General features: G+C 38.5%; 1 long non-coding RNA gene across 1 annotated transcript in view; it reads right to left on the reverse strand.

The window, feature by feature from the left end:
- The window catches only part of LOC132418482 (uncharacterized), a 42,938-nt gene extending 32,978 nt beyond the window's left edge, over window positions 1-9,960 (reverse strand). The window contains exons 1-2 of the long non-coding RNA XR_009517998.1: window positions 9,835-9,960; window positions 9,159-9,247 (exon numbers count right to left, since the gene is read on the reverse strand). This is a non-coding gene — a long non-coding RNA (uncharacterized lncRNA). The remainder of the gene's footprint in view (window positions 1-9,158; window positions 9,248-9,834) is intronic.
- Between the last annotated feature and the right edge of the window lie 10,249 nt (window positions 9,961-20,209).

Consider the following 20,209-nt stretch of genomic DNA (forward strand, 5'->3'; position numbering starts at 1 on the left):
AAAAAAAATAATCCCATATTACCACAATACAGCATGAGTTCAATGCAAATGGAAAAGACTGGTGGCTTATTAATAGGCTCTCCCTGTAGCAAGCTGGCCTTCCCGGCTTCAGTTTGAAATTGATTATTTTAATACAGAATTCCTGAATGAAAGAGGTTCTTGGCCTTTTCCTGGGCTGTTGAATAATGTATGTGGGAGAAAGCAAATAGCAGCAGAGGGTCTCAGCTGCGGGAACAATGGTGCACACCCAGAGCTGAGGGGGCACGTTAGTTTATCATTGCCTTGTCAATCCTCCTAGCCTGGGAATCGCAGGGCAGCCTGGAAAGCAGCAGCTGCCCGACGTGTGGTGAACTGACCGGGGCACTTTAAAGAGACGACTCCATTTACCCATCTGAAAACAAGATATTGATTTTCCTCCAGCTCTGGAGAGAAAAGAGCCGTCCTGAAAATATATGGGGACCACCATTTATCCAGGCTCCTCCCCCAACAATCACACCACCCCAACTGTTTTCTTGGCTTCCTCTCCACAAAGTTCCATTTTGTCCTTCTTCACCTGGGGTGAGAAGAAAGCAACTCCCCTTTTCTGCCTTCTGTGAATACACTACTCACAGTACTCTTAAGCTGAAACTGGAAAAGTACGTAATGACTGGCATCTGGGGATACACTTTATGAATTAGAAAGCAATTTTTCCCATCCACATGGAAATAACATATTACAGTCAACTTCAGCCTGGCACTTTACAGCTCTCTCATCTCAAGCTGTGTGCATCTTAAGTCGTTAAGGCAAACCTTGTAGCATCCTAGAACAATGACAACCTTCAGCTCCTTAGGTGTCCTTACCATGAGATTTTTTTCCTTCACACATAAAAGCCTAGAAGATCTTAGGACACAGATCAGACGAAAAGAAATAAAGCTTGTTTTGCCATAAGAAGCATCCATAAGTACTCCTGAGACCAGCAGGAGTTTCAAATCAACGTGCTAAGAGCATGGGGAGAAGTGTAGCTCTGAATTGAGGCAGCCAGAAGGCCAACCTCCTGGGAGGTGACTTGAACTACTCCACAGGCTTCAAGAGACTGGAAGCGTGCTATTTGAGTCGATCCCAATTTCTATAATAGCTCATATCTTCACGTGCTTCGAGTCCTACCACACTGAGGAGACTGCACGGTTGAGGCAGCACACCTTTCTCTAAAAAGGAAAAGGTTGAGGAACGGGCCAGTGAGGGGCGACCCTCCAATCCTCGCCGGGACTCAGTCACCAACAACAGAGGTTAGGCAGGGACTCCCAGTCCTGGGTTTTCAACGTGGCATTTTGCTTCTGGAAAATTCCTTGTCCCCATTGCCACCATGTGAAGTCTCATAGAAATCTAGGGGAGCCCAAGGGAAAGGATTGAGTGGGGATGGAATAAAGGGAGAGAGGAAAAACAATTCTTGAAAAGCAAAAAGGAAAACCCATCCCTAACTGCTGTGAAGGTAGGTCAGAGATGGCAAGTGCTGGCCTTAACCCTGTGTGTTTACCCCACCAGGATCCAGAAATGCAAGATAAACCCTGTGAGCGGCCCCAGGAGTTGAGCTCTCTGTTATGCTAAACAAGCACCACCGGAGGTGGACTGGCCCAACCATCTGCTAGAGACATGCATAAATCGAGGGAAGGTAGAGCGGTACAGCATGTGTATAATGCGGAGTACATGGGAAAAAGCGAAAGCGCGTCATTAAGAAGCAGCAGAAAGCAACTGGAGAACAGAACGCGGTGGTCAGAGATCAGTGTTCCAATTATTATTAATGTTAATAACCACATGCGGGGAACTCCAGGTTCTCTGGTTATGCAGCAGACAGGACACCTCCGACAGTGCGGGGATGGGGAGGGCTAGCTTAGCCACTGGAATCTGTATCATTGATTTGATTTCATGACACCTTCCCTACCCGGACAAGTACTGGATGGCCTACAGCTCTCCTTTCAAGTGCTGACTTTTCCCAGTGTAACATTAACCTTTCGTCTAATATGGGAAAGCAAAAACGAGGAGGAAAAATACATCCAGACACAATCCCTGTTAGCATTCTGACCTCTGTCTTTCTGGTGTTCTTTGGTGGATTTTCCTTCCTGCCTTTACGATTCTTACGTGGTACTGTCCTGTCCACTTAACATATTGGCAGTTTCAAATGACTAAATAGTGTTGGAAATTTGTTCATTTCAAAGTTTTACTGGAATTTAAAATTATTTTTATGTTTTAGGATGACCTAATATGCCTTGATGATTTAGGGACATCCTTATTTTGAAGGCAGGAAGGGGAGGGGGGAAAGAGCAGAAACTGGGGTGGGGAGTCACTAGCCCAAAATAAGAGCGCATAAGCCATCTTGAGGGACAGCCTGCATCTGGGACTCCAAACTGGCAGCCCATTGCAGTCCTCACATGGGCTTCATTTGGCTCACAGAGATCTTTTTATGCCACAAGCCCCACCACTCCTTATTGTGTTATACTCCTCTGATCTTTTGCATTTCCATCTCTGCCTGGCCCCAGAAGGCATTTACACTTATGACCCCTGGTGTGATTTTTTTTTTTAAGATATCCTGAAAGGCCTCACTTCCTCCACACAATCCCCTAAACCAACAGTTCTTAACTATGGGCAATTTTTCTTCCCAGGGGACATTTGGCAATGTCCAGAGATATTTTTAGCTGTCATAACTAAGAAGGGGGTTGTTGTGCTATTGGCATCCAGTGGGTTGAAGCCAGAGATGCTATCAAACATGCTACAATGCGTAGGAAAGTCCCCTACAACAACTATCCAGCCCCAAATGTTAAGAGTGCTGAGATTGAAAAACCCTTCTCTAAAGCAGGGCTGAGACTTGCACCATTAGGGCTTCCTTCTTCCAGTTTAGGATTTTGGTCCCTTGGAAAATGCAAATCCCACTGAGAGCAATGTTCTATGCTGTTGACCCTTTATATCTGAGTATGAAGGAAGGAGATGTGAATGGGATTGGATGGAGGGTACAAGAGGGAAGAAGAGGGGGACTTCCCTGGTGGTCCAGTGGTTAGGACTCCACGCTCTCACTGCTGAGGGCCCGGGTTCAATCCCTGGTCAGGGAACTAAGATCCCAAAAGCCATGCGGTGCGGCCGAAAAAAAAAAAAAAAAAGAGGGAAGAAGAGGAAAAATCGAATATGGAGGACCCCAAACACAAGCTTTAGTGGCAGACTTTCTCCATTAAACAATCAAGATTGTTCCAGACAAGGAACTCACATCAAATCTCTCTTAGTACCCCCACCATTAATAATCATGCAACACTATCCAATGTTGATTACTTCCTCTATGAAAGGCACTGTACTCACTGCTTTACATGCATGATCTCACTGCATCCTCACAACAATCCTATAAGACAGATGAGGAAACAGGCTCAGAGAGATTAAGTAACCAGCTCAAAGTCACACATCTGAAGAGCGGTAGAACTTGAGCTTCGAACCATGCCTTACTGACTCCAGAGATGAAGCTCTTAGCCAAGAGTAAAGGTCAACGTTTACTGGAAAATTTACCCTGAGCTAGGCCCTACGTCAAGTGCTTTATCCACATTATCTCACTCATCACAAAATCCTGTGGGGTATATATTATCATCATCCCCATCAAACAAGTGAGGAAACTGAGGGTTAGAGAAGTCTCACAATTAAACTAACATTACACCCGCTGAACTTCCTAAGTTTAAAGTTAGTCAAAGTATGAAACTTCAGTCCCTCATGCTCTTACTTACATTGGAGGTGGTGACATGGAATAGAAAAAGCACTGAACTTAGTCCAGAGAACCTACTTTGAAGTCCTGGCTGAGCCACAGTCTTAATGGGTGACCTCAGTCAAGTCTCTGGAACCAGGGCTCGTGCACAACTCTCAAGGGAAGAAAAGAGCCAGACCATGATGCCTGGTTTCCTGTGGTTGGCTTTGATATATTTAGAGGAAGTGCTTCTGCCCGAGGACAGAGCAATGAAGAAACCTGGTCAGTCTAGTGAAGGCACTTTTAATCAAAGGGGATGAACCAGAAAGACTGAGCTGCTCCAGCCTGGGGGTTTGGAGAAGGTTTTCCTTGTTTAGTAATGATAATATCGTCTAGATCTTTTTACCAAAACTAGCAGGGCTTCTCCAGTCAGTTCAGGATGAAGATAAGTTGAATTGTAATGGGGTACCTTTTAGATGACCCACCAAGGTCATTTGGTAGTTTATCATAGCATCTGCCAAAAACCCAAATTTGCAAAGATATAACATCATTGAAACGAATATATCATAAAATAATGTTGAAACTATGAATTAACTTGACAGTAGTTTTCACAATGTACAACAGATTTCTAGTATCACTTTATTTGCCTTAAATTTTTAAATTATCCTCCAGTGCCTCAGGGCAACTTGGTGCACAGTTTGGGAACCATAGGTATATAATGAAAATTACATGTCCCTCCAATTTCAGACCTCATTTCTGTTTCCCATGGGTACACGGTATTAATGGTTCTCGTATATAATTCCAGAAAATTTCTACGCATATTCAAATGGAAACACACTATACCTACTGTCCTGATCTGTGTTGTTGTTGTTCTTTTGCTTAATAAACCCTGGAGATAATTTGTTAGCAGTACATAAAATTCCTTGTGTTTTTTTAAATAGTTGCATGGTTACGGTAATTTATACAAGATTTCTATTGATGTACATTTGTGTAACATTACTAACAGCATTGTAATGAATATCCTTCTATATTTATCTTTGTCCACCTGCAGGATGAATTCTAGAAACAGAATTTCTGGATGAAGTGTTATGTACATTTAAAATTTTGAGAGATTACACTTGTTGTAATTAATTTCAATTAATTGGTACCCACAGACCCTTAAAGTTCAGGCAAAAGAGAGAAAACTTCCAGCTGACATGTTAGGAAAGGTTTGCTCTTGATGGCATGTCCCACAGGACACTGGGATACAGAATGACCCAGGGTGGAGAGGCTACTTAAACAGGAATAGAGAAGACAGAGGACTCTTGCAAAGAATGGGTCCATATCAGGGGGTTTTAACCTTGGGAGTTTTGTGAATAGAATGCAGAGAGCTTGAGTAATTTAGCAGAGGGAAAATCTAAACTTTTATTTTCTGCTGGAAAGGTTGTGGAGAAAAGGGAACCCTCCTGCATTGTTGGTGGGAATGTAAATTGGTGCAGCCACTATGGAGAACAGTATAGAGGTTCCTTAAAAGAAACTAAAAATAGAGCTGCCATATGATCCAGCAATCCCACTCCTGGGCATATACCCAGACAAAACTCTAATTCGAAAAGATACATGCACCCCTATGTTCACAGCAGCACTATTTCCAATAGCCAAGACATGGAAGCAACCTGAATATCCATCAACAGAGGAATGGATAAAGAAGATGTGGTACATATATACAATGGAATACTACTCAGCCATGAAAAAGAATAAAATAATGCCATTTGCAGCAACATGGATGGAACTAGAGATTATGATACTAAGTGAAGTAAACCAGACAGAGAAAGACAAATATCATCTGATATCACTTATATGTGGAATCTAAAAAAATGATACAAATCAACTTAGTTACAAAACAGAAATAGAGTCACAGACATAGAAAACAAACTTATGCTTACCGAAGGGGAAAGGGGGTAGGGGAGGAATAAATTAGGAGTTTGGGATTAACAGATACACACTACTACATATAAAATAGATAAACAACAAGGTCCTACTGGATAGGACAGGGAACTATATTCAATATCCTGTAATAAACCATAACAGAAAACAATATGAAAAAGAATGTATGTATATATGTATAACTGAATCACTTTGCTGTACACCAGAAACTAGCACAACATTGTAAGTCAACTGTACTTCAATTAAAAAAAATAGTTTAAACATTTATTTTCATTTACCTCTAAATAAAATTTAGCAGTTCTTTCAAGTATGAATGTGGCAACAATCCATAGTATTAACAGTACTTGTACCTCTTTCAGCAAAAGCAATCACACATCTTTATTTCACTTATTGTTGTTGCAGATACCCTGAAATATATTTAATGCTAATAACGACTTTTAAGTAATGGCAAATATTAGATCCATTGCCAGATCTGGTTATTTAATGCATTAATAAAGAAGCATACATGTAGCTGATTCACTTTGCTGTACAGTAGAAACTAACACAACATTGTAAAGCAACTCTATGCCAATAAAAATTAATTTAAAAACATGAAGGTGAAACAACAATATTCCCAGATAAACAAAAACTGGAGAATTCATTGCTAGCACACCTGCCATATAAGAAATACTAAATTAGGAGTTTAGGATTAATGTACACACACTACTATATATAAAATAGAGAACCAAGAAGGACCTACTGTTTAGCACAGGGAACTCTACTCAATATTCTATAATAACCTGTATGGGAAAAGAAACTGAGAAAGAACGAATATATGTATATGTATAACTGAATCACTATGCTGTACACCTGAAACTAACACAACACTGTAAATCAACTATACTCCAAAAAAATTATAAAAAAAGAAACAAAGACGCATACATAGTATTATATCACAGGCTCTTTTTAAATATTCTAACTATTTCAATTTTATTTTATGCCATCATATTAGTTATCTGTCACCGCATAAGAAATGACCACAAACTTAGTGGTTTAAAACAACAGGTATTTACAATCTCACAGTTTCTGTGGGTCAGGAGTCTGGGCGCCGCTTCGCTATATGCCCTTATATATATATATCCTGATCCTCGGCTTCAGGATCTCACAAAGGCTGCAGTCAAGCCATGAGCTAGGGCTGTGGTTGCATCTTGAGGCTCAGCTGGGGAAAGACTCATTCCCAAGCTCACACGGTTGTCTGCTGAATTCAGATCAACAGGCAGTTTCTTGTTGCTATATCTCTGTCAGAGCTGCCCTCAGTTCCTTGAGGGTAACTGACAATGTAGGTCTCTTCCATAGAGTAACTGACAACATAGCTGCTTGCTTCATCAATGTCAGCAAGAGAGAGAATCTGCTCGCATGACAGAAGGTAAAATCTTATATAAGATTTCCAGAGTGGTGGAGTGAGGAGTGCAGCTCACACCCCAATAAACAACCATTTATCTGGACAAAAATTTTTAAATAATTGAAAGTCTCTGGAAATTTTCCTAAGGGCATATAGCAAGTAGAGAAAAATACAATCAAGGAAATCTACTACATCATGGTAAGAACAGTGACTCTGTGGTATCTGAGCCATCTCTGCTCTGCCCTTCCTCCTCTCCCAGCTCTATTTTGGAAGAATCTACTCTGAGAGCTCTACTCCAGGCAGGTGCGGTCAGGAAAATAGGGACTCCTCTCCCCTCAACTCTTAGTCTAGGGCTATGGTGTCTCCCTGGGAGGGGCAGGCCCCAACTCTGTGTTACAAAAGCTATTTTAGGCAAGTGTGGCAGAGAGGTCTACAGTCCCACTCCACACCCAGCCAGGCACAGCAGCCTGAATATCCTGCGTCCTGATCTCCGGTGCCCCAGTTCACTGGGAGTGTGTAGGTCCCACGTTGGGAGGAGAAACCAAGAAGGCTATAGGACCACCACCCTAGGGAACACTTCGCAAATTGGTCTATGAGGCCAATACTACCAGATAGAAGAGCCACCAAAGAAAAGAAATAAATTCAACAAAGATATCACATCTTACTTAGAGCTGTGAGGTACATTTGTCATACTTGATAAACCAATATTGATACATGATTAACTGAAGGCTTTAGTTTACATTAAGGTTCAGTCTTCATGCTGCACAGTTCTATGCATTTTGACAAACGCATAATGTCATGAATCCACGATCATAGTATCATATAGAATAATGTCACCACCTTACAAATCCCCTAGGCTCCACCTGTTCATCCTTCCCTCCTCCCAAACCCCTGGCATCAACTGACCTTTTCATTGTCTCTATAGTTTGCATATTGCTAAGTGAAAGAAGCCAGTCTGAAAGGGCTGTATTATTCCAACTATATTACATTTGTTAATTATACCTCAGTAAAGCTGGAAAAGACCTATCAAATCCGACTCTCAGGGATGGGGCCAAGGAATCCAGATTTTTAACAGCCTCATCAGCTGATCCTTGAACTAGTGGTATATGGGCTCTAGCTCCAGCATCCGACAGACAGCTTTGAAATCTGGCTCTGAAACTTTCTTTCTTGTGGGTAAGTTACTTAACCACCAGACACCTGCCCACTCTCATCTGTAAAATGGAGATATCGATAATGCCTATCTCATAGTGCGGTTTGATGATTAAATGAGTTATTACATGTAAAGCCCCTATCACCATGTCTAGCACTCAGTAAACGGTAACTATTATTTATAAAGCAGAAGGAGTGTATCCACTTTCCCATTCTTCTGTTCTTACAGTTACCAATAAATGTTGGCTATTATTATCGGTGGTTAATAGGTACCACTGAGAGGCAGTGTGGTATAGTAAAATGAGCACAGGATCTGAATTCAAATCCCAGCTCTGCCATTACAGGCTGTAATCACAAACAATTCACAATCTGTGAGCCTCAATTTCCTCATCTGTAAGATGGGAATGAAAACAGTACCCACATCCCAGAGTTATGAGAATCAAATGAGCTAATACATTTAAAGGACTTGGCATGCAGTAACCCCTTATTATACAATGCCCAAATCTGTCTATCCACTCATTCCTCCTGACTACAGTAATTAAAATGATTGATTGCCTAGGAATGACATTGGTATGGCCTATGAAAAATTCTGTTAGAAATCTAGTTTAGTCATTTCTACCCAATTCATACACATACTTTGCTGTTTATAATTTTCTGAAGGGAAACTTGGATCCTTTTACTATACGGTCCCAACTAACCATGATTTCTGTGTTTGCAAATCTCACCATAAGCCTGTTTACTTAAAAAGATGACAGTTTGTGGTTGATTATTATCGTTGTGTCTCTGTTTCTCTGATTAATAAAAGCTAAGGTTGCTCCTACACTGGAACTTCAGAATGGTCCAAGGGTTCCATGAAGCCATGGGAGCAGACATGTCTACATCATTAATAAATCAGAAGCTCTAAATAGATCACGTCAATATTTAAGAAGTCATCCTTCTCCCTTCTCTTTTGTACATTCAATCAGCAGTAAAATGCATTTTGTAAATTTCTGATGCGTCAAAATTGCCAGTTACCTGACCAGGCAGACTTAGGCATGATCATCCTTCGACCAGTTTCTTTCAGGACGGGCAGCAAGACACTTATGTGAGGGAAACCAGGAGGCCTGCAAGGAACATCCCCTTCAGTCCAGATTGTCAGGGTATCGAACATGTTGGCAGAAAAGCAATTATCTCTAGACACGTAGCTTATCAAGACTAGGGTTCAGTAATGAATGCTTCAGAATGATACTACTCAGTCAGCAGCTAAGAGAGGAGGGGAGGTGCGTATTCAAGCCTCTGCCACAAAAAGCAATATTTTGTTAAATATGATTTGAATGGTACAGACCTTATATCTTGTGGGAGATATGAGGAAAGAGAAGGGAATAGGAGTTGGAAAGCATATCCGACTCTCCAGGAGTGGGTGGAGTTTGAAATAACATTTATGATACCTATAGTTTTTGTAACACAAATTTAAAGCAAATGAAGATCCACAGTATATTACTGGCAGGAGCAATATGCAGATAATAGAATACGAGAGTATGATTGCGGCCATTAACTGAAACACGTCAAAAAGCCCTTGACGGATGGGCTAAGCGTATAGGCTTGGAGTCTGACAGTCATTCTATGCAGTCAGTGGTATTTTCTGAACATGGATTACATGCCAGACACTGTTCTTGGAGAGACAGCAGTGAGCAAGGTAGATGCCACCTACCTTGGGCAAGATAGTTAACTTCTCTAAATCTCATGTTCTCATCCTTAAAACAGGAAGAATATTATTCCTCTTTCATAGGATTGCTGTGAGCATTAGAGGAGGGCAAAGCATATAAGGTGCTTTGCATTGTGTTCTGGAGAGGCGACACATAATAAGTGAAATAATTGGCCTCTTGGGGGGATAAGTGGGTCATCAGCCGGGCTCTGAAAAACATAAAGGGTTTTGATAGGCAGAGACAAAAGGAAGACATTCAAGTAGAGAGAACAGCATTAATTAAGTCACTCATGCAAAGAAACTTCTGAATGTCTACGACATTGGCATGCATAGGCATATTTCATTTACGTGAACTCAGCAATACACACTAGGAGAGAAATAGTGTGGGCAAATCCTCCTACCATTACATTCAATTAATATATACCTTGAATCTACTGTGAGATAAGATGCAAGAATCTGGTTTTCTGTCTCCTAGTGTGAACACCTCACTTTCCTGAGTGTCATTCTTTTGTTTAAAGATATATATTTTTCACATAGTATGGCCAACTACTAGTGCAAGCCAACTACTTAATCTGGGGGTCAAACAAAAAGAACAACCCAGTGATCTGCAATCCACACTGAAAAAAAGGCTGGTCATGCTGGACTTCCTGAGAGAAGGATGTCATTCTCCCATGTGGCACCTTCATAAGACATCATCAAAAGTAATTTAAACCATGTGATTTTCATTTTATGTGCTGACTTTAGGACCTGTTTCATGTGTAAGGAGAGACTTCACTATGTGTGCCATGCATCACGCCAGATGCTGGAAATACAGTGGTCAATGAGATAGACATAGTTCTGGCAAGATACTTACAAAAGAAAGGGCTGCTGAGGTTGAGGTAGGGAGGGACAATTTGCTTGGCTTGGAGGATCTAATTAGAGAAAAGGCAAGAGATATACCTGAAAAAGCAGGTTGGTGTTAGATGGCTGAGGATGTCAAATGTAAAGCTAAGGGGTTTTGGAGCTCTTATGCTCTTCTTTCTTCAGCTGGGTTGAGATATCTTCAAAGCTGTAGCAGAAGATGGAGCTTATGTCAGTTCTCAAGGTTTAAACATTTTTTTTCCTCCCAGGAAACACTAGCAGCTACCAATTTAATCTGAATAAATAAATTAATGCTACAGCTGAAAGCCTGCCTCATACCATATACAAAAATTAACTCAAAATGGATCAGTGACCTAAATATAAGAGCTAAAACCATAAAACTCTAAGAAGGAAAGATAGGGATATTATCTTTGTACCTTGGATTTGGCAATGAATTTTTACACATAACACCGAAAGCATGAGCAACAAAAGAAAAAAAAAGAAAATTAGACTTTGTCACAATTTAAAACTCTTGTGCATCAGAGGACACTATCAGGAAAGTGAAAAGACAAACCACAAAATGGAAGAACATATTTACAAATCATATATCTGATACGGGTCTAGCAACCAAAATATATAAAGAACTCATACAACTCAAAAACAAAAAGACAAACAACCCAGTCTGAAAATAGGCAAAGGACTTGGATAGACATTTCTCCAAAGAAAATATACAAATGGTCAATAAGCACATGAGAGGTTCAGCATCATTAATCATTAGGGAAATATAAATCAAATCAAAGTGAGCTACTGCTTCACACCCACTAGGATATCAATAGTCAAAAAGACAGTCAAAAACAAATGTTGGCAAGGATGTGGAGAAACTGAAATCCTCATATATTGCTGATGGGAATGTAAAATGGTGCAGCTGCTGTGGAAAACCATTTGGTGGTTCCTCAAAAAGTTGAACATAGAGTTATCATGTGACCTAGCAATTTCACTCCTATGTATATAACAAAAAAATTTTTAAAGAAGTATTCAAACAAAAAATTGCACATAAATATTCATAGCAGCACTATACACAACAGTCAAAAGCTGGAAACAATCCAAGTCTCCATCAACTGATGAATGGATAAATGGGGTATATAAATATAATGGAATATTATACAGCCATAAAAAGGAATGAAGTTCCGATACATGTTATAACATGGACGCACCTTGAAAACATTACGTTAAATGAAAGAAGCCAGACGCAAAAGTAACGTATTGTATGATTCTATTTATATGAAATATCTACAGTAAGCGAATCCATAGTAGATTAGTGGCTTCTACGTGTTGGGGGACGTTGGAAGTGACTGCCTAATGGCTACAGGTTTTTCATTTGGGATGATGCAAATATTTTGGAAGTAGACAGAGGTTATGGTTTTACAACATGGTGAATGTACCAAATGCCACTGAACTGTACACTTTAAAATGGGTAATTCGGTTTTGTGAATTTTATGTCAATTAAAAAAAGTATAGAGGAAAAGATGGATATAATGGATTAAAAGATGGAGACGTTCAGGGGAGATTCAGAAGCTATAAAAAAAAACAAATGGAAATCCTAGAACTGAAAAATATGATATCTGAGTCAAAAAATCATTGGATTAAAAAATTTTATAGTAGATTGGAACACAACAGAAATGAGGATCAATGAACTTGAAGACAGGTCAATAAATTTATCCCAAATGATGCACAAACAGAAAATATACTGAAAAAAACCCTGAGAGGCTCAATTACCTTTGGAGCAAAATCAAGGACTCTTAAGAAACATGCAATTGTAATACCAGAGGAATGAGTCAGGAAAAAAGAATTTGAAGTTTGACCAAAAACAACAACCCATAGATTCAGGAAAATTAGTGAAACTCCTAAAGAAAACCTCACCTAAACACACCATAGACAAATTGCTGAAAAGATAAATGTAAAAATGTTAAAAGTGGGCTTCCCTGGTGGCGCAGCGGTTGAGAGTCCGCCTGCCGAGGCAGGGGACACGGGTTCGTGCCCCGGTCCGGGAAGATCCCACATGCCGCAGAGCGGCTGGGCCCGTGAGCCATGGCCGCTGAGCCTGCGTGTCCGGAGCCTGTGTCCGCAATGGGAGAGGCCACAGCAGTGAGAGGCCTGCGTACCGCAAAAAAAAAAAAAAAATGTTAAAAGTAATCAGAGAAAAGAGACACATTATGACCAGGGAAACAACAAGAATTACAGATGGCTTCAAATAAGAAACAATGGAGGGACTTCCCTGGTGGCACCATGGTTAAGAATCCACCTGCCAATGCAGGCGACACAGGTTCAATCCCTGGTCCAGGAAGATCCCACATGCTATGGAGCAACTAAGCCCATGAAGCACAACTACTAAACCTGTGCTCTAGAGCCCATGAGCCACAACTACTGAGCCCGTGCACCCTGAAGCCTGCGCACCACAACTACTGAGCCCACGTGTCGCAACTACTGAAGCCTGCACACTCTAGGGCCCATGTGCCGCAACTACCGAGCCCACATGCTGCAACTACTGAAGCCCGCATGCCTAGAGCCCGTGCTCCACAAGAGAAGCCACCGCAAAGAGAAGCCCATGCACCACAATGAAGAGTAGCCCCCTCTTGCCACAACTAGAGAAAGCCTGCGTGCAGCAAAGACCCAATGCAGCCAAAAAATAAATTAAAAATTAAAATAAGAAAGAAACAATGGAGGACTGAAAATCAAAGAATAACATCATTAAAGTGCTGAAATTTTAGAAAATTCTGTTTATGTAGAAATTTATGTCCAGAAAAAATACCTTGCAAAAATCAAGGCAAAATAAAAACAGTTTCATAAAAACAAAAGCTGAGAAAATCTGTTGCTAGCACATTCACTGTCTGAAAGTGCTAAGAATTTTTTTCAGGCTGAAGGGTGTTGATACAAGATGGAAATTCAGGTCTAAGGTAAGAAATGAAGAGCAATGGAAATGCTAAATCGGTAGTAAATATAAAACGTTATTTTTCTTTCTTTCATTAAAAATTTTAAAGGTGGGACTTCCCTGGTGGTCCAGTGGTAAAGAATCCGCCTTCCAATGCAAGGGACATGGGTTCGATCCCTGGTGAGGGAACTAAAAGCCCACATGCTGCAGGGCAACTAAGCCTGCGCGCCACAACTACTGAGCCCGCACGCCTCAACTAGAGGGTCCACGTGTCATAAACTACAGAGCCCACATACTCTGGAGCCCACATACCACAACTACAGAGCCCACGCACTCCAGAGCCCGTGCACCACAACTAGAGAGAGAAAAACCTGCATGCCACAACTAGAGAGAAGCCTGTGTGCTGCAACTAGAGAGAAGCCCCCATGCCACAACAAAGAGCCCACACACTGCAATGAAAGATCACACATGATTCAGTGAAGATCCCACGTGCTGTAACTAAGACCTGGTGCAGCCATAAATTAATTAATTAAAGAAATTTAAAAAAATTTTTTTAAAGGCAATTGAATACTGAAAGCAGAAAATAATAATGTATTATGGCTGTTATACTTTAAGCAAAATATATGACAATAATATAACTAAGAACAGGATAAATATAAATGTAATTACATTATAGAATACTATATATTTAATGTTATTATTTCTGTGTAAAATGTGATAAGGATGCATATAGTAATCTTACAACAACTAAAAAAAATAATACAAAAAGATATTGCTAAAAATCCAATAGAGGAAATAGAATGGAATACAAAAAATACTCAATTAACCCAAAAGAATACAAGAAAGAAGGAAGACTATAACAAATAACAGAAGGAACAAATTTAAACCAAATAGAAAGAGAGTAGACTTAAACATAGTCATATCAATAATTTTATTAAATATAAATGGCTTAAACACTCCAACTAAAAGACAGAGGTTGATGGACTCAAAAAATTAACATCCAACTATATGTCCTTAACAAGAAACACACTTCAAATATAAAAACACAGCTAGCTTGAAAGTAAAAGGATGGAACGAGATATACATGCAACTGCAAAGCATAAGAAAGCTGTTGTAAGTACACTAATATCAGACAAAGTAGACTTCAAAACAATGAGCATTACCAGAAATTGGTATCATTTGACAATGATAAAAGGGTTAATGCATCAAGAATATATAACAATCGTAACTAAGTAGGCAATAATAGAGCTCCAAATACATGAAGCAAAAATGTACAAAAATAGAGAAACAGATAAATCCACAATCATAGTTGTAGATACAAACACTCTTCTAATAATTCTTCTTGACTGATAAATTAAGAAGACAAAGAAATCAGTAAGGATATATAATATTTGAAACCTACATCAACCAACTTTGATCTACACCAAAACAGACCTAATTCTGGGCCACAAAATGAGTTTCAATATATTTTAAAATATTTTATGTTCTCTGACCCCAGCAGAATTAAATTAGAAATCAATAACAAAAACACACCTGGGAGAACGAACAAAAGTCCAGGACCAGATGGCTTCACAGGTGAACTGGATGAAACATTTAGAGAAGAGTTAACACCTATCCATCTGAAAGTATTCCCAAAATTTGCAGAAGAAGGAACACTTCCAAACTCATTCTGTGAGGCCAGCATCACCCTGATACCAAAACCAGATAAATATATCACACAAAAAAGAAAATTACAGTCCAATTTCACTGATGAACCTACATGCAAAAATCTTCAATAAAATATCAGCAAACCGAATCCAACATTACATTAAAAGGATCATACACCAGGATCAAGTGGGATTTGTCCCAGGATGCAAGGATTTTGCAATATCTGCAAATCAATCAGTGTGATATACAACATTAGTGGGCATAGAGGGAACATACCTCAACATAATAAAGGCCATATATGACAAACCCACAGCTAACATCATACTCAATGGTCAAAAGCTGAAAGCATTTTCTCTAAGATCAGGAACAAGATTAGGATGCCCACTCTTGCCACTTTTATTCAACATTGTTTTGGAAGTCCTAGCCACAGCAATCAGACAAAAAAAAAGACACAGAGACTTCCCTGGCAGATAAGACTCTGTGCTCCCAATGCAGGGGGGCCAGGCTCGATCCCTGGTCAGAGAACTAGATCCTACATGCATGCTGCAATTAAGAGTTCACATGCCACAACTATGGAGCCCACGTGCTGCAACTAAGACACGGCACAACCAAATAAATAAATTATTTTTAATTTAAAAAAAAGAAAGAAAAGGAATCCAAATTGGAAAGGAAGTTGTAAAGCTGTCACTGTTTGCAGATGACATGATACAATACATAGAAAATCCTAAAGATGCCATCAGAAAACAATTAGAGCTCATCAATAAATTGGGTTAAGTTGCTGGATACAAAATTAATATACAGAAATCTGTTGCATTTCTATACACTAACCACAAACTATCAGAAAGAGAAATTAAGAAAACAATCCCATTTACCTACCATTGCATCAAAAAGAATAAAATACCTAGGAATTAACCTACCTAAGGAGGTAAAAGACCTGTACTCAGAAAACTATAAGACACTGATGAAAGAAATTGATGACAACACAAACAGATGAAAAGATAACTGTGCTCTTGGATTGGAAGAATATTGTTAAAATGACCATACTACCCAACGCAATCTACAGATTCAATGCAATCCCTATTAAAATACCAATGGCATTTTTCACAGAATGAGAACAAATAATTTTAAAATTTGTATGGAAACACAAAAGACCCTGAATAGCCAAAACAATCTGGAGAAAGAAGAACAGAGCTGGAGGAATCATGCTCCCTGACTTTGGACTATACTACAAAGCTACAGTAATCAAAACAGTATGGTGCTGGCACAAAAGAAGATACATAGAGCAACGGTACAGAATAGAAAGCCCAGAAATAAATCCATGCACTTAGGGTCAATTAATCTACGACAAAGGAGGCAAGAATATACAGTGGAGAAAAGACAGTCTCTTCAATAAGTGGTGCTGGGAAAACAGGACAGCTACATATAAATGAATGAAATTAGAACATTCTCTAACACCATATACAGAAATAAACTCAAAATGGATTAAAGACCTAAACTTAAGGCTGGATACTATAAAGCTCCTAGAGGAAAACATAGGCAGAACACTCTTTGACATAGATTGCAGCAAGATCTTTTTCAATCCACCTCCTAGAGCAATGAAAATAAAAACAAAAATGAACAAATGGGACCTAATTAAACTTAAAAGCTTTTGCACAGCAGAAAACAAACAAACAAACAAAAAACCATAAACAAAATGAAAAGACAACGCTGAGAATGGGAGAAAATATTTGCAAATGAAACAACCGACAAGGGATTAATCTCCAAAATATACAAACAGCTCATGCAGCTCAATATTGAACAAACAAACAAACCAATCAGAAAATGGGCAGAAGATCTAAATAGACATTTCTCCAAAGAAGACATACAGATGGCCAAAAGGCACATAAAAAGATGCTCAACATCACTAATTATTAGAGAAATGCAAATCAAAACTACGAGATATCACCTCATACCAGTCAGAATGGCCATCATCAAAAATTCTACAACCAATAAGTGCTGGAGAGGGTGTGGAGAAAAGGAAACCCTCCTGCACTGTTGGTGGGAATATAAATTGGTACAGCTACTATGGAGAACAGTATGGAGGTTCCTTAAAACACTAAAAATAGAGCTACCATATGATCCAGCAATCCTACTCCTGGGCATATATCAGAAGAAAACCATAATTCGAAAAGATACATGCACCCCAGTGTTCACTGAAGCACTATTTACAACAGCCAGGACATGGAAGCAACCTAAATGTCCATCAACAGAGGAATGGATAAAGAAGATGTGGTACATATATACGATGGAATATCACTCAGTCATAAAAGAGAACAAAATAATGCCACTTGCAGCAGCAAGGATGGCTAGAGATTGTCACACTGAGTGAAATAAGACAGAGAAAGACAAATATCATATGATATCACTTATATGTGGAATCTAAAAAAAGGGTACAAATGAACTTATCTACAAAACAGAAATAGAGTGACAGATGTAGAAAACAAACTTACGGTTATCAGGGGTTAAGGGGGAGGGAGGGATAAATTGGGAGATTGGGATTGACATATACACACTACTATATATAAAATAGATAACTAATAAGGACCTACTGTATAGCACAGGGAACTCTACTCAGTACTCTATAGTGGCCTATATGGGAAAAGAATCTAAAAAAGAGTGGATATATGCTTATGTATAACTAATTCACTTTGCTGTGCACCTGAAACTAACATAACATTGTAAATCAACTATACTCCAATAAAAGTTTTTTTAAAAAGAACATTCTCTAACACCGTATATAAAAATAAACTCAAAATGGATTAAAGACCTAAATATAAGACCGGGAAAACATAGGCAGAACACTTTTGGATATAAATCACAGCAGTATTTTTTGAATCTGTCTCCTAAAGCAAAGGAAATAAAAGTAAAAATAAACAAATGGGACCTAGTTGAACTTAAAAGCTTTTGCACAGCAAAGGAAACCATCAACAAAATGAAAGACAACCTATAGAATGGGAGAAAATATTTGCAAATGTGACCGATAAGGAGTTAATATCCAAAATATATTAACAGCTCATACAACTCAACATCAAGGAAACAAACCACCCAATTAAAAAATGGGCAGAAGACCTGAATAGACATTTTTCCAAGAGGTCATGCAGATGGCCATCAGGCACATGAAAAGATGCTCAACATCGCTAATCACCAGAGAAATGCAAATCAAAACCACAATGAGATATCACCTCACACCTGTCATCAAAAAGAACGCAAATAACAAATGTTGATGAGGATGTGGAGACAAGGGAATCCTTGTACACTGTCGGTGGGAATGTAAATTGGTGCAGCCCCTGTGGAAAACAGTAGGGAGGTTTCTCAAAAAACTAAAAATAGAATTAAAAATATGACCTGGCAATTCCACTTCTGGATATGTATCTGAATGAAGTAAAAACACTAATTTGAAAAGATACATGCACCCCAATTTTCATAGCAGCATTATTTATAGCTGCCAAGATATGGAAGCAACCTAAGTATCCATCAACAGATGAATGGATGAAGAAGATGTGATATATATATATATATATATATATATATATATATATATATATGAGATATATATATACAGTATATATATACTATATAGTATATATATAGTATATAGTATATATATATACTATATATTATATATAGTACTCAGCCATAAAGAAGAATGAAATTTTGTCATTTGCAACAACATGGATGAACCTAGAGATTATCATACTAAGTGAAATAAGTCAGACAGAGACAGAGAAATAACATATGACATTGCTTATATGTGGAATCTAAAAAGTACAGCAAACTAGTGAATAAAACAAAAAAGGAAGCAGACTCACAGATACAGAGAACAAAAAGCAGTTACCAGTGGGGAGAGGGAAAGGGGGAGGGGCAACATAAGGGTAGGAGATTAAGAGGCACAAACTATTAGGTATAAAATAAGCTATGAGGATATATTGTACAACGTATGGAATATAGCCAATATTTTATAATAACTATAAGTGGAGCATAACCTTTAAAGTTGTGAATCACTATATTAGGCACCTGTAATTTATATAATACTGTACATCAACTATACTTCCATTAAACAGAAAGTATACCCAGAAGATCTGCAAATATTTGGGAATTAGCAACATGCTTCTAAATAATTCATGGTTAAAAAAGAAATCACAAGTGAAATTAGAAAATAAATCAAACTGCATAAGAAAATACAAGGTATCAAATTTTGTGAGTTGCAGCTAAAGTAGTCCTAAGTAAGAAATTTATAGCTTTATTTTTATATTAGAAAAGACAAAAGGTTTTAAATGAATTATATAAGATTCCACTTTAAGAAGCTATAAAAAGAAGAGCAAACAAAATCCAAGTTAAATAGAAAAAAAAAATAAAGACAAGGAGCAGAAACCAATGAAATAGAAAATGACAAAACAATATAGAAAAATCAAGAAGGCCCAAAGTAGTTTTTTTTAATTAATAAAATTGATAAAAGCTAAGCTAGAAGTAATCAAGAAAAAAAAAACAACACACAAAACACAAGTTACCAGTTATAGAGGTGGCACCACTACACATGTTACAGACATTTAAAAACTATGAATGGAATATTATGCACAAATTCATGCTAACAAATTTAACAATTTAGATGAAATGGAAAAATTCTTTGAAAAACAATTTACCAAAACCAACCCAACACTAGAATTTTGAATAATGCAAATATCAAAATTAATTTGAAATGCAAAACCTTCTCACAAGGAAGTTACAAAAGTGGATGGCTTCACTGGTGAATACTACCAAATACTAAAGGAAAAAAAAATGCCAATCTTAAACAAACTTTTTCAGAAAATAGAGGCGGAAGTTCCTCCAAACTGCTTTTATGAAGCCAGCATTACCCTGATGTTTAAGTCTGACAAAGTAATTACAAAAAGAGGAAAACTATAGTCCAAAATCACCCATGAAAATTGA

This window comes from Delphinus delphis, chromosome X (genome assembly GCF_949987515.2).
Source record: "Delphinus delphis chromosome X, mDelDel1.2, whole genome shotgun sequence".
NCBI classification, from domain to species: domain Eukaryota; kingdom Metazoa; phylum Chordata; class Mammalia; order Artiodactyla; family Delphinidae; genus Delphinus; species Delphinus delphis.